Raw genomic sequence first — 16,354 nt, forward strand, 5'->3', positions numbered from 1 at the left:
ACCTTTATCTTTGCATACTTAAACTTCTGAATTGTATGGTCACAAGCCACTGAAACAACAACAGTTGTAGCTTTTGACATGCTGGAGTGCAGAGGCTGTGTTCAAGAAAATGAACAGAGGGAATATAATTAGAGACTAGTGTGCGAAATGTCAAGTTCACAGCAAATTACTGGTCAGGAGGTTACTGCTGCTCCATTATTTCCAGTGAAAGCAGTGAAAGTTTTATCTCCATATCAAAATACATAGTCTGCCAGATTCTCATTTCAGCATCCATTGCTGCCGACCTTTGATGTCCTTCTTACATATATATCACGTAGCCCCTTACACCCCTTCATAGTATACGTTCTATCAGCTGGAAACAACCTGTCTCCGGTAATGTCATAGATTTTAATCCTTCGTATGTATATATTTCTGCTTTCAAGCCAGCAATGTAATTTGTGGCTGTCTTGGTATTTTCACAGCTCAAAGTATTACATGGCAATCTTCCAATTCTATAGCAACAGATCACCAGAGGCCCAGCTTATGTCAGCTCCTCCACACAGCTGTCATTTGTTTCCTTTCTATATTGCTCCAGCACTGACACAATATTTGTTGCCCTGGCATGAATCAGGATAGAGCATTCAAATTCCTACTTCAGAACTGTAAACAGAAAACTCATTAATAGCTTCTGTGGTGATACATCCCTTGCACCATGCCAAGTTTAGCCCCAGCATAAGACAGAAGTCCATAGGTTAACTGATTCTGCTTTATTACTTATTTTCCTATATTAAATCAAGTCTCTTCCATTTTAGTACTCAAATTCATACTGGTGGTCTCTGTGAGACATTCCTTGCCTGCTCATTTGTTAAGCTCAGCTCTATTTCTTCCCACCCCATTTTTTCCTTGTCTATTTATCTGTAGCAGGAACAAAATTTGCTGATTTTAGTCTCTTGTTCATCTGTCCACAAGCAGCTCTCATTCTGAGTGCCTTCTCCCCCCATTTTTCTCCCTGTGTGCCAACATCTCTGGGTGAAAGCTATTGCTGCTCTTTTGCTATGTCTTTTCCAAAGATCCAGGGAACACCTGGTGTACAACCACCTATGCCAGCAATATACCCCACTGGCTGAGCTTTGCACGCTGCCCCTACAAGCTGAGAACTACACACACTGAGACAGTCTCATATTTCTGGAAGCAGTCTCTGGATGGTTATCTACAAGCATTATCTACACCGAAAGCAGAAGTTTCTCTATCTAGAAGGCACAGCATTATCCATTATCAAGCAGGGCACAGACCACTGGTCAGGAAGCTGTATCGTAAGTTTTCATCCCTTCATGTTCTCCTTTATTCACAGAGAACAAAACACTGAATCAAAACTCGGTCTTTTGGGGAGCAAGCTGCGCTCTGCAGAGCTACATATCTGCACATTTGCCACACATGTCTTTATCCAGGCCTCTTCACTCTGAAGACAAACTGCATTATTCTAGCCAACTGTTCACAGCCTGATAAAATTACAAGGAAGTTGCATGTGAAGTTATTTATTCATCTCTCCTTTTGCTTATAGCAGTACCAGAGCAGTGCCTCCATTCACAATATTTCCAGATGAGCAGGACTGACAGGTTTTTGAGCAAATGGCCTAGAAATGGCCAATGAGATATTAAGGCACAGCCTAACTTCCTGAGCGTACTACTTTGCCTAAGTGTGGCACATTCTGCCAAGGACAGCTAGTAAAATCCATTTCATTACCAGGGAGAATTACGACTCACTGTCTTAAAAAGATGTAAACTTCTTACTGTTTTGTTCATTAAAATACCTGGAGAACAATGTGAGGATCCAGCCATGTTGGGCATCACTAGAACAGTGAAGCTGGTAAGGCTGGAGGGGACCAGGATATTTCAGGCACAGACTCAAAGAGCACATTAACTCCACTGGTATTCAAATACTGGCTAAATGCAAGTTTCTCTTGTCCAAAGCCACCAAAATATGACCTATAATTAAAGATACCTGCCTTGTACCTGAGCAAAAGGAAAGTACCGAAGTCCCACGCACAATAAGGGCAAAAGCAAAATAGTGACAGGTATTTCTCACCAAGCTGTATTAATTTGTCAGCTGTAAAATGATACATTTGGACAGTTTTCAGGCAACAGTTACTTTCTGAACTAAAGCCTCCCAGAGGCTCTCGCTACCTGAATGTATTTTCCCCCTACTGTATTTTAAATTCCATTTTTTCATTCTAGAACTGATATGCTTTTCATGTTCTGCTTTCCTAAGGAATTAAGAATCAGCTGGCAATAGTGGTCATTTCAACGAAGCGTGATGGGATAAGTGCCTCCATTCCCACACACTTCACAAAAATAAGTAGGCATGTTGGAGAGATCTAAATGAACACTGAGGTAAAGGCTCAACATGAGCACAACAGTTATCTGTTCTGCCTGGCCAGCTGCTTAACTACTCATCACACATACTCACTGAATCAACTCGTGCATCTGAAGCTACACCACATGCTTGTTGCTTCTTGCCCAAGAGGTAATTTGCAGGCCATAGAAGACTGTTTATATGCAGACTGGAATTACTAGAGGAAGTAAGTTCGGAGTGAATCCAGGGAGATAATAGAGAAGTCTAGGGTGAGATCCAAGTTTATTAGTTCTTTCACTTTTGACCTCCTTCCCTGCACTCATATCAGGGTAAAAAAATAACCCCACACCAAACAGGTTTGCATCTCCCTGATAAGTTTATTCACAGCACATGTGCAACTCACAAGCACCAAGATAAAAGAAAATTTGCTGAATATGCTAGGTGGTTTTTAAGTTTTTGGAAATAACTGATCGTTTATTCTAGTAAGAGTTTACGCCATTTTCCTACAGAAACAAGCCAGCATTATGCTCTTGGCACTGCTGAACAATTCATCCAACAGAAGCTGTTACAAAGAAAAAGCATAGGCAGACAAACCTAGGTACTTTCTTCCACATTAAAATCCCAGAGAAGCCAAGAGAAACCTCCACATGTTTTCAAGACAAGTTATTTTTCCTTGGAACACTTCCTGCTGAGCAATAATTCTTTGACTGTTACTCGGAGTGGACTTGGCCATCAGTCAGTCCTTATGCACCAGTGGCCCAGAAGAGCTATGAAATTTAGAGGTGATGCAGGATGCTAAAAACTTTCCTAGCAGATGGAAGACAGTCTCTGAGGACAAGTACATTATTTTTTTTTTTTATTGTCAACCTGGAAAGAAAATTACTTGGCATTGAGACAGCTCTAAATTAACACTTGAGACTGGATTGAAAAAAAAAAAATCTTCAAGACCAGAGCAATGAGCACTTACTGAGTGTTTGTTAGAGATAGCACATTGACAACTTCAGCTGCAAAAGGGCAAATGTTTAAAAAGAATTCATTGCCCAGCTGAGTACAGGACCATCTGAACCCACAATGCAGCTTGTGCTAGAACACTTCAGTTTTATCACCTCAGTTCACTAAATAAGAAGCCATTTACAGATGTCTGAGAATCTCATCTGCAGCTATCTACTGGCTATGAAAACTAGGACACTAAGGAGTTTTAGGTAGAAGGAAGCAGTTTATGCACCTTAACAGCTGACCTAATGCAAAAAGCTAATGGGCTAGAAACATGTGAGTCTTTCCCTCTATCCTGTAATCCAGCCCTCATCTCACTGATGCAGTTTGACAAATGAATCTGAACTTGCTAAGCAAACTGTCACATGTAGTTCTTGCATTCTTGTGTCTTGTGCTAAATCACCACTTGTCAGAGGGTGGCATCTATCCCTCCAGTACAGGCAGGCTCCAAAAGGTGTCTTTGGCCTACACAAGGTACACCTTATCAGCCAGAAGTTTCCCCACTGATTGTCTGAGGGCTGAGTTCACCCAGTGTGCTCAGCCCCACAGTCAGATGTGCAATGACAACAATATTTATCTGTTCAAGTTGCCAGCCAAAAGGAAATTTGATGCGTAAGGGTTCAGCATATAAAGAACAAAGACTTTATCCGAGTTGTCTAGACTACGTGAAACCTAAGGAAGTTACCAAAATCCTTTATTTGCCGGCTACAACAGCAAATATTCCTTCTGTCTCCCAAAGTAGAAGCTCTACCCAGAGAGGGTCAAAGAATTAGAGATATCCCAAAGTTAAGGAGCCATCTCACGGCCAGATGAAAAATTCCATCTCAGACAATTTATTTATGTCCCTTCTGCTGGGTTTATTAAAATGTACCAAAGCACTTTTCTGTATAGATGCTTAAAGCAACAGCTAGTGAGGAAGAGCTCAAACACACTATCTGTAGCCTGCACCTAAACCAGTAGCCTTCCATTCAGAAGTACTGAAAGAAGTATTCAGAGTACCTGGAGTCAGCAACTGCCATAAAACATACTGCAGTCATATATAAACAAACAGAACACAAAAGAACAGGAGGCAACTGAAATCTTGGCTGCAAGTGATGCACAGTAGCAAGTCCCTCCAGTGCAGATGATTACCAAAGCCACACAGGAAACCAGTACGTTGCCCTGACAGGTTAGAGGAGCCATCTTCAGGCTCTAGCACCCTCAGGAACGTGTAGTGACATACAAAGTAATTAAATATTCCTTCAACTATTTACACCATGCTGCATTTCAACTTCTTAAGTATTGCAAAGCAAAACAGAAAGCACAGCTTTGCTGCACACAAACAGTATGTTGTAACGATATTTTAGATGCTCATACTAAACCAGCCCAGTTAGAGAAGTTAAACTGTCTAAGGAGAGCAATCAGCTAATTAAGTTTGTCATTTGAGTTTGTGCTTGCCAACACCCAGACCCCCTATTGTGATACAGCTTCTGCAGAATAGAAGGGTCATATTTTTTGCAAGTGACTTGAATTGTTTGGTGTCCAGACACTTCATAGCTGCATAGTTTCTGAATAAGCAATGAACTGACACTCTCCTAAGGACTAGGTCCCTTTAGGACACAACCAATTAGGCTAAGATTACTAACCACTAAGTCTCAGGCTAAGCTTAAGCTTGCAATTAAGTCCCATCTCATACATCCTTTACACAACTGGAATTCCCAACACTTGCAGTATTTAAAGCAGGTCTCACACCAGAGTCATCCTGCAATGCTCAGGATTACTGCTAAAAATGGTATTTTAACAGTATGGATGTTTGAACACTCCCAATAGTTTTTCTTTTAAAGAATTACAATTTCTACCATCATTTGCTACAAGACATTATCTTCCATATACACTAGCATACATGAAGCTGTTTTATAGCTAGCTGGTACCTGCATCAATGTCATTGTTTCTTTAATTCATTAGTAAGATAAGTGGGCAGAAAGGGCTTGGGGGACCTATTTGGTTTCCTTTTTCCCCATTTTGTGCTTGCACAATATACCCATAGAGCAGACTTGATCACACAAGTGGATTTGTTTAGCATTCAGTTCCAGAGAGGCCTAGAAAATGGTGTTTAAGAGACATGATATTCAAAGAGTAGACTTACATGGTCATTTTCAATGTTTTGCAGCAGTCTTGGGTCATCAAATTCACACGATTCACTGGTGGAAGGAGGTAGCTGGCTGCAGAGCAAGACAAGCATATTCAAACATAACAGTGGCAACATTTCCAGTCTTACTCACTTACTACATCTATTTTATTGGGAAGCAAAGGAAAAACAAAATAAGATTCCACTATCCTTGAAAATATTGTGAAAAGATCATGTGAGCAATGCACAAAGTGCTGAAAATGAGCAATAATTTCTTCAGAACACCAGTAAGAAACCCAAAATGTCTATACTTGAAAGTGTATTTGAGAAGACCCAAATGTCAACACACTTCCTAGGACAAATGCAGCAGAAGCAGCTTTTAAGCACACTTGAAATACAGCAATTTCAAGGTGATTTGCTTTGAAGATAGGTCAAAGATCAATATCCCTAAGCTCCCTCTCTAGTCAGTCAGTTCTGCTTCAAGTTGATCACTGGAGGATTTTAAGCTTGAGTACTCCAAATTAGTACCTGGAAGGAACTCTTCCATAGAACTGACTAGAAAAGAAGCACACATGGAGAAAAAAAGATGGCCATGAAGGAAACAGCAACATATTGGAAGAAAGAGAGGCATCCACAGAAATCACATCTCAGCTGAAGCAGAAACATACCATCATATCATATCACCTTCCTAAAAGGTGATCATAAAAATGAGATGGACCTGTGCAGAAGCCTAACTTAGTTCATCAGAAAGTGGCTAACAGCATTCAGTGTCTACCTGTTTCTTGGGTAGGAACTCGTTTCTTACCTGTATTTGCCAAAGCCACATCAGCCCTCTCTGGCTCATCCCCCCTTCCTGTTAATCTGAACATCCTACAGTGACACCTACATAACGCTTCTAGGTTTTCACTCCTTTCTGTAGAATGGGACAGACCCATCACCTCTATTTATTAAATCTCTGAATAAAGAAGAGTGTTTCTCTTGACATGAGACCGCTCCATATCAAGCTCTTTCCCAGTTTAATTGTTAAAACATAGCATTTTAATAAAGAAGTTCCTTTTCTTCTCCTTGTCAGGTTTGAAGTTAGTGATTGCAAAGAGTAACATTCAGTCTCTAGCTAGAGGTAAGGTTACTGTAAAGAAGGTTACGCTTAGCTTGTAACTTGGTTGTCTGCAATTATAAGTACTGCATTAGCATGCATCCAAGCCGCCCCAGCCACTGCCTATCCCTCACTGCTTTACCCACCATCTCTCTACACAGAGAAGATTCATCACCACCCACCAGCTCTGCATTAGGCTCCTGCTGGAGGAGCCTTTTACTGAAACACATTGCTCCCTTGGGCTTCTTCCAGTCCCAAACTGGAAAGCAGTCTTTATATAGATCATCCCCACTCTGCTATACAGACCACAAACATCTTAGAATATATTTATTTACCTGAAGTCTTCTGATGAACGTTCTCTTTCCAGCTCAGGAAAATGACTGAGGGGTAGAAAAAGGAAAAAAGAACATTTATTCCACTTTGCAAACCAAAAAATAGGTAGAAGGCAAAGGTCAATGAGTCATCACACATACAAACATACGACGGAACCACGGGCTCAGCTGTTCATACATTTGAACAAAGTTTTCTGCCTTTTGAGGTATCTAACTTAGCTACCACGAAACTCAAAGGTTAACTTGCACTGAGATCTTAGAACTACCCATTTAAAACTAAGCAAAGACAAAGATTTATTATTCAAGACTCAAAAGGCCAAGTGCTATGAAATGCTGGCATGACTCAAAGGGATCCTTTTGACAGAAATGGAACAAAACCAGTTAAGTTGGTATCCCTCCTGTGGAAGGAATATTAAACTCTACAATTACAGTTACATAGTTGTAATGAAATCCTGGTTCATCTGAAGTCACAGAAACACGACTGACAATTGCTACCTTTGGGCTGCATCTTCTTCCCTCTGAAAAGGCCAGAGGTTATTTGCACTTCTGGTTTAGTTTAAATCATGATCAGGTAAGTTAGGAAGCAAGTAATTATTTCTCTTTACTTCATGTAAAGTACTCCTCACCCAGGTTTGCATTTCATAATTTGTGTTGCAGGACATTAAAATGAAAGCTATTCATTAAGATCACAAAATATACTAAAATACAAATTGAAGAACAGAATGTTCCATCCTGTTCTTATATAGAAGTATGTACCATTAATAAGCACATATTAAGCTACAGAGTTTCTAAAAGAATCATACCTACCCATATGTCACTCCAGCAATACTACATTTCTTAAAGTTCATGATATTGCATGTTAGAGTACCTGTTTTATCCGAAAACAGGTATTTTACCTGGAAGGAAAAAAAAAAGTCTAATTTTCAACTTGCAAAGTAACAAAACTCAAATGGAAAACAGATTAAGTATCAGGAAAATTCTGGGAGACACATGGCTCAAATGTCACAGTATTGGGCAATGAAGGCTTATTACAGCTTGGTTTGTCTTGCCAAAGCTACAGGAAAATAATCAGGGAAGTTATTTAATGGCATTATTTCTTCTTTATCTCTAAATGCAGCAAGGCCCAAATAGTAGGTATCAATTGCCAAGGCTCCAGTGTGGTCAATACAGATGTACTTGCTTGTGCCAGCTGAACATTCACCAAATCTTTCAACTGTACTAACGGCAAACAGCAAGACTGGAAATTAAAACAAGGACTCTTAAGACTGTTGAAGAAACACTAGAATTTAACACACTGAAGAAATTCAGTGTTCCAAAGATAACGAGGAATTTGCTTGGGTTCCCCCCCCCCCCACAGTACTGTGCAAGGAATATCCTAGATTAAGTCCAAAGGGTATTCTGCAGGCAAACATAAACCGCTTTTTCTGGTATCCAGTCGTGAGCAGTCCTGAAGTGCAAGACTCACGGCCACAGTCCGCACTGCCCAAGCTAATAATCTCCTAGTGGAAACCAGTGATTTTCAGCTAGAACTTGGAGGCACCACCAACACAGCAACACAACTTCTTGGAGCATTACCAGATTCAAGATTCCCACCTTCGGTAGGCCACAACAAACCAAAATTAATTGCAAGCTAAATTCCACACTGTTTTACCTCTGCGCAGGGTAAGATTTCAAACCAGCAACAGGTAAGAAGGCACGGTGCTCACACAGGAGTTAACCAATTTAAACACCAGAATGTTTTCCTAAAGTTGCAAAAAGCTTTTCCTCAATATTTGCAATTCAGTTACAAGGCAATGCACTACACTACTAGTTAAGGGATCCTTTAGCTGGGCACTACAGTGCTTCTGAATACAGCATTAACTTCTAACTTGCACAGGCTCCATTTCCAAAGTGGGTACCCAAACATCTGACAAACTTCAAGTCATTAATAGCTATAGAACAAAATTTTAAAATGCACCTGTGAACAATTCAATTAATGAATCAAAAAATTGTCTAGTTATATGGAATCACTAGTAAGCCATTTCTGAAAGCAACAGATGGGCCAACAATATATATTATGCCATATAATACAGTTTACTTCAGACAAAAACACTACCATAATTTGGAGGTTGATAACTTCACATCAAAGCAATCTAAATACAAATCAAATTTTAACAATCCTAAGGAAAAGGCCAATCAGATTAAGCAGGAAGAATATTGACTACCACCCTGCTGAGCAGCACACAATAATTATGTATTTTACATATATAAGCATTGTCTCCAACACTAAATTCACATGAATTATGAAGTTCATGTGGTTCAGTTACACACCTATGACTTTGGTGGTCAAGGAAAAAAAGCTAGAATTTCTCAATGGTACTACAACATTCCAAGGGCAAAGTTGTGTTTTCCAGTAACCTTATTTTGGGAAGCGCTTCCATTTTGAAATATCTCATTTGCAGAATTTATAACAAATCTCTTACAAGTACAAGTTAATATACAGTTATCTTTATCTGAAAGGAAACTGGAAATGCTTGAAGGAGCACAACCTAAATTAGGAGTAGAATTGCATTTTTTTGACTTGCATTTCCTATAAGGTGGTCAGAAACACGAAGAACTAAGAACACAGGCTGAGGCTGTTGGCCTGCTCTTCAGCCAAGCTTAGTCCCATACATTCTGTTCTGGTACAGACAGTCATAGCCACAGAGCATCTCTTCAACACCCTTGAGGAAAAAAGCCAGTTTAGAGTGAACATATGAAATAAAGATTCAATTCCCAGGCTTAAAACTGCCTATATGACCTCAAATTTAATCCTGTGATATCTCATTATTTTACTTGTAAGACTTGGACTAATGGAAGTAAATATGTCCATTAACCTGAACCACAGAGCAACAGAATAAAGCAGATTTGTACAGCATGCTCTCATACCTTCTATCTTCCCAGAACATATCACAAACATGGCACTTAAGAAAATGTTGTCTTACCTGCCCAAGTTCCTCATTAAGGTTTGAGGTTCTGGCCATTGCAGGTGTATCTGTTTCAGGATAATACATATCTATGTCCTGAAATGAGAGCAAAATTAGACCTATGCTATGCAAATTAAACACTGTAGTCTCCAGCGTTCTTTTAGTCAGCTCCAACTTGGCCTGATTGACTTAACTCCATTGGTGGAGGTTCTGAAGGCTTGAGAGACAAACAGCATCCCAGGCTGAACAGGGGTGCCTCCTTCCCACAGTATATCTCCATACTACATGTACATGAGAAAAGCCAGATTCAATTATAGGTAATTGTGTAGTATTTTCTTCAATAGTATTTTCTTCACTGCATCTCAAGCTTAAGATTTCAGTACAGTAGGAAGAAGTTTAACAGGCATTAGCCATGCTAATCATAGGTCTTCAGTTGCAACAACGCAATTTACTCTAGCCACATCCACAATTGAAGAGACAATTTAAGTGACTGAAATCAACTCCTATTACTAAATTTAATTGGGAGGGTAAACAAAACAGCTGCTACATGAACCAAAGCAATTTCTCAGATAAGCTAGTCAAGCATCTCCAATACATTATAAGCAGCTCAGAGAACAGACACGTTAGACCTTATTTACTTGTATTTTAGAAGAACCACTAAAACTTTACTGAAAGTCCAAGGAGTAACTCATACCAAGACAAGGTTATTCGTCTTGGTTTTTTTCAGCTTGAGAGACATCACTACAGTATTTTTGGTCCACAGAAGAGAAACACACTTTGAAGTCAAAGCTTGCCTGAACAAAAGGATCACTGTTTTGTTGCATGAGGCACCACCAACTCATCTCCTTACAGAAATACAATGATCTATACCAGAGGTGACCTTAAGGCCAGCCTCAGGATTTAAAAAAACTCACCCCCCACCCCCATCCCTAAACAAGTCTAGTCTTTCCCTCTGCTGTGGTTGAGAGAAGCTGTAAGGTACTGGAGAGTTTAAGAGATATTTACTGAACATGAGTCAGCTGAGATCTCCTTCAACCAAAAGAGCTGAGCCTTCCTTCTCATCCTGAAAGCCTAAAATATACAAGAGTGATCATTTGCACACAGGAATCTTCCTACAACTAAAACTTAATTTCCTGTGGAACACAGAACTAATACAGAATAAATCCTCTGAACTTCTCCTTGCCTTTCTCAGAAGCTGCATCAGAAAAGTCAACAAAAAATCTGGTAAAGATTTCAGGGTGTGTTGTTTATGTCACTTTCCAAAACTGACGTTAATACATTTATTCTTGTTACTTACCCAATTTATAAAAAGAGCCTGAGTAAACTTGACAACTTCCAATGTCACCAGAAGACTGATTGGAATAAGGTTGTTGTACAAGATAATAAATGTCAGCAGATTGTATCCAAAGTTGACAGACAGCATTTCTGTGGACCAAAAGATAAGACATCAACAGACAGAAGGTAGAAATCTGAGTGGTACATTATAGGGGCAGCCATCTTTCTGCAGTTGGCCTGATCAGATTTAGTAGTGCTAAAATAATCAGCAAGTGTGTTGAGGCCTAGTATGAGGGCCTTAATATTGATTTCAATAGTCCATATATAAAACACCCACAGAACACATGCCTGGATACACAGCATATTATGCCAGGTGAAGAAGGGCAAGATTGGTGAGGCTATGTATTAGAGAACAGAACACTTTCTGAATAAATTTTGCTAAACAGATGGCAAGAAGTATGGTATTCCACACTATAGCCCAAATTTAGAGATTTATCTGATGTGTCAACTGCCCCAATTAAGAGCCACCAATATCAATAGTAACATCACTGAGACAAGTAGGCACTTTGTGAAAGGTGAAGTTGAGTTAGAAAACAAAAAAGAAAGACCAAAATTTCTTCTAAAATCTGCCAGCATTAGCAGAATCGAGAAGTTACTCAGGCTAAAGAAATCTAAGAGAACAAGTTGACTGTTAAACAGACACCCAGTAAATGAACTAAGGCATCCTGCTTAGGCAGAAGAGCTGTTATGAATGGTGACAACGTAGGGCAAGTTGCCCAAATAAATCTGCCAGCACAATCGGTCCTAAAGGGAAGGGGAAGCATTTGCAGACAGCAGGCAGGAATGGACAAGGTTCGGCAGAGACACAGGATGAAGGCTCCTGTTCACGGTGCCACCCACAGCCTCTCTTTACATCCAGAGTCTCCACATTCATCTTCTTCACTTTCCTCAAAGCTCAGGGAGACACATCAGTCAACATGCAGAGCACCCAGCACAATGGGATCACAGCCGACAACTAAGGGGTTTTCAGTGTTACAAATAAGTTAGAAGGCAGGGGAGCAAACTAGGAGGAGATAGAAGGCAGAGAAAGTTGCTGAAGCCTAATGAAGATCAGAGCAAGACTTGAAGTTTGGACCCAGGCACCTTCAAGTGTGAGCACACATGAATTCCATATCTTTGATCAGTTTACAGAAAGAATAGAAGCACACTTGATATTGGAAAAGTTTTTTCCAATACAATCTTCATGGAAATTAGAGATTTAACAAAAATTTAACATCTACCCACCTAGCCTGAAAAAGTGTCCTTCCCATGTGTGGCAGTTACAGAAGTGACAGAAGTTGTGCATTCAATTTACAAAAAAGCATCTATACAGACTACTGTTGCACCTGTTTTATATTAGCATGAGTTCAAGAGTTTGTTCATTCATCTTTTCCAATATTACCTCCATCACTGGAAGGTACAAATTTAAACTGCCTCATTAAAAAGCAAAGGGGAGGGTAGGGAAGAAACTTTGAAAGTTGTTGATACTGCTACTAGAAGACATTACAACTACCTAAAACCAGAGTCAAATACGAGGCACTTCCATGCTCTTCCCATGTGAATTTTTTTCATTACTATCACAATTGCAGTTCTTAAACTGCAGAAGACTCCCTTTGCCATCCGTTTTGCAATCACCAGCAGAAAGACCATTTGCAGTTTGTGAGAATTGTTTTCAGATCTGCATCTCAAGATGTTCATAACACATTTTATAGCTAGCTAATATAACTCCCTCAAGTCAGAAGTCCACTGGAGAGCAATTTATTTCATCCTTAAGCATTTGCATAAGGCCCATCTTTATCTGAACTAATAAATTCAAGCAGTATGAATGAAATCAAATCAAACCCCTTAATAAGCATGCTAAGAGATCAGTTCTCATTACAAAATAATAGTCAGAAGCCAAAACAACTCTGAAACATTATCCAATAAATACAAAATCATAACATTTAGCATTTAACAGTTTTCTCTACAACGAGAGCAAATCAGCACTTCTGACTGAAAAAAAAAACTAGAGAAATCCTTTGCTTCTGTACATAAGCATAAAGTTGAAGTCAGGATCATCAGACTGATATCTGCTATCCTGCAGTCAGGTATAGACATGACACGTAAGGCAGCAGTAGATGACCTGCTCTAAAAACAAATTTGTGCGTGGCATCTCCACAGAGCTGGAAGAACTTGAACACCAAACATCCAGTAATAACTCTTGCCCCTCTTCCATTTCTTCCCTGCTCCCTGGGTGGTAGCCCAGTGATATTTACCTAACCTTCAGAAGGTTTTTATTAACAGAAGCCTCACCAGCAAGTTCACTTCTGCCAGCCCATTCTCAAAAAAAAAAAAATCAAGCCATCAGAAGTTAGCAACAGACTGTTTCTTATATTTCTTTGTTTCTTATTTTATGCATGCATTTAACAAAGCTAAGAGCCTGGCCGGCCCTACAGCCTGATACATCCTTAGCACACTGGCGGCATACTCACTGTTGGAGCCAAGGTACCAGACGACTTCACCATGTGTTCTGTTCCATAATAAGGCACCTACAGAACTCACAAGGGCCATCACCAGGAGAATACAGAACAAAACCAGGATCTGCATGTTGGTCACTTTCTCCACATTTGATCTCTTCAGAGGTGCTTTGGTTGAATTCTGAACAGCAGCAGAAAAGGAAAAAAAAAAAAAAGTCTGGCAATGGCTTATACAAGAAGGAACTGCAGAGGAAAACTCAGTCTTTATTTTTAGAGCCCATTATAAAACTCGCTGCTTCAACTCTATTTAGCTCAATACTGTATGCAAAACTCAAGAAGGTAGTAATAGGAGCCAATACTCCTAATGACTCCAAAACTGACAAGAGACTGGAGTAAGAGAACCACTCAGTTCTAGAGACCTAGTATGCTCATCTCCTGTCTGTCCATCCCACTGACAGTCAGCAGACATGTGCAACCCATACATGTTGCTGGTCTCTCCAGGCAGTCCCTGCCATTAAGGCAATATAGAAACTGTAGTCTTAACTTAATTATCTCCAAGTGCTAAAATTGTAGGTGGTCACTACCATCTCCTCAGCTGTTAAACCTCAGTTTTAAATGTTGTCCAGGTAGCAGATAAATTAAGATGAAATAGTTAGTTTTGCTTACTTATTGAAGTGTTTTGAGACAAACACCTCAATAAGTGTTTACACATGTGCACACACAACCTCAAGGACAACAGTATCCTTGTATTCCTCAAAGCCTCCAGGTCTTAAACAGCTACAATGAGTCAAATCATTTCATAAACTCAAGTCCAAAAGACAAATACAATACAGGAAAGATGACCACCTTCTATCAGGACATGCTCTAGATATCCTTAAAATCTTTACCTGCATGAGTTTTGTATCGTGGCCTGTATACACAACAATACCCAAGACCCACTGGGTGTTTCTCAGTTGTGCACCTCTTAGCAAGATCTGGTCTGGACCAACAGGAACAGGACTGCAAAACAAGAAGTATGCATATCTTTCAATTCTTGGTTACACTTTAGGAAATTAATTCTCCTTTCAGCCTTACTTCCCTCCCCTCAAAAAAAACCCCACCAACAACAAACCAACCACAAAAGGAAGAAAGTAATATGATGAACTTACATTGTCCAAACAGCTCAAGAGAGCACCGAAACCTGTGTAAGTCTAATCCCTGCTAAAGCACAGTAGGGCAAAGGCGATACAAAGGAGCTGTTCTAGTTACTCAACACTTGAGAACTTATGTGATAGCCATAAGCTTACTCTGCACTTTACCTTGGCTAATATGTTCTCTCACATCAAGGACAGAGAAGCATCACACTTGCAAACAGACCATCCATTCCAAGCACACTATAACCTCACATATGCATTAAACAAATATTTTGGGAAAACTGTATTACCCATGTGACCTTCAAGTGGGATGGAAGTGATGTTCTCCTATTCTTGCATCTGTCACTATTCAGCTGAGTTGCCCAAGGAATACAGCTTTTGTGCAGGAAAACAGGTAGAGCAAGAAACCTGTATGTTCCTACTGACCTTTCAAATTCTATGAATTCAAGTATAAAGCTAAGTTCTTTTCTTCCAAGAATTGCAACAGATCAAAGTCACACTGATTGAGACTCCAGATTCCAATATCATTTTTCTCCATAGATCTGAACTTGGTGCAGCCTTTGGCTCTAGCTGGAAGGCAGAGGTTTCCCATTTCCTCTTCATATCTCCTGTAACAAGAAGGCCCTAAAAACCCCAACCATTTCCCCCACTCTTCCTTCTCTTTAGATGTTTCTTTTCATAAAAAAATACCACTACGATTCCAAAGAAACCAACTCTCCCATAACAAGCAGAAGACTCCATAGGAAGACAGAACTATGTTACCTTATACTGGCAGATGCTCTGATTGACAACTGTTAATTATTACCCTCCTCTTCCCCAGCAAAAACATGCATAAGCTCACTGTTGCAGACTAAAAGCACCCAGGAAGCATTTTCGTAACTGAATTTATAGCTTTATTGTCCAGTCAATACCTTTGACCATCTAAGCGCAGGTTTCCAGTGAAGTCATAAAGATGACGGTTGGGTCCTTCACACTCTATCCTTCCAGATACCTTCATCAATTCTTCTCTTGATTGGAGACTAGCAGTTTGAGACAATCCCTGCAGAGACCAATCCAAAGGAGATTCTTGTCAAAAATTGTTATTAGAAGGCAACCTAGGAAAATTGTGCTTTCTTCCAACAACTAAGATATCAAATGTAATTAAATGTGTGGAGGTTTTCTGTCAAGTTTGTTGGTGGGGTTTTTCTTTTTCTTTTTTTTTTGTTGTTGTTGTTGTGGGTTGTTTGTTTGTTTGTTTTTTAATGGATATTCAATAACTCTTTCCTGCAAGGAAGATTCATTATGTACACATATGATCCTGCTTACATAAGACTGATTTAAATCCTTCTACACAAGAGGGTTATATTACCTACATGTTCTCTCTGTAACGAAGAGGAAAGTCCCATCCACAAAGCACAAAGTTGCACACATGCAGGAGGAAGTAGGAGACAAGAAGTATAAACAGGCCTGGCTTCACTCTGCCAGTATAGCTCTGCTGATGTGTTACTGCTACTAAATATAGTCACTCCCAAGTGTAGTCTCCCTTGGGTCACTGCAGCCATTTTGCTCTGGTCCTACTCAAGGTTAATTATCAACCCGTCATGCAACTGTACCCTAATGTATTCCTACTCCATCTCAGAGTGCACGTACAACACTCCACTGCTTTTC

The sequence above is a fragment of the Platalea leucorodia genome (genome assembly GCF_965183815.1).
Source record: "Platalea leucorodia genome assembly, chromosome: 2".
Taxonomy (NCBI): Eukaryota; Metazoa; Chordata; class Aves; order Pelecaniformes; family Threskiornithidae; genus Platalea; species Platalea leucorodia.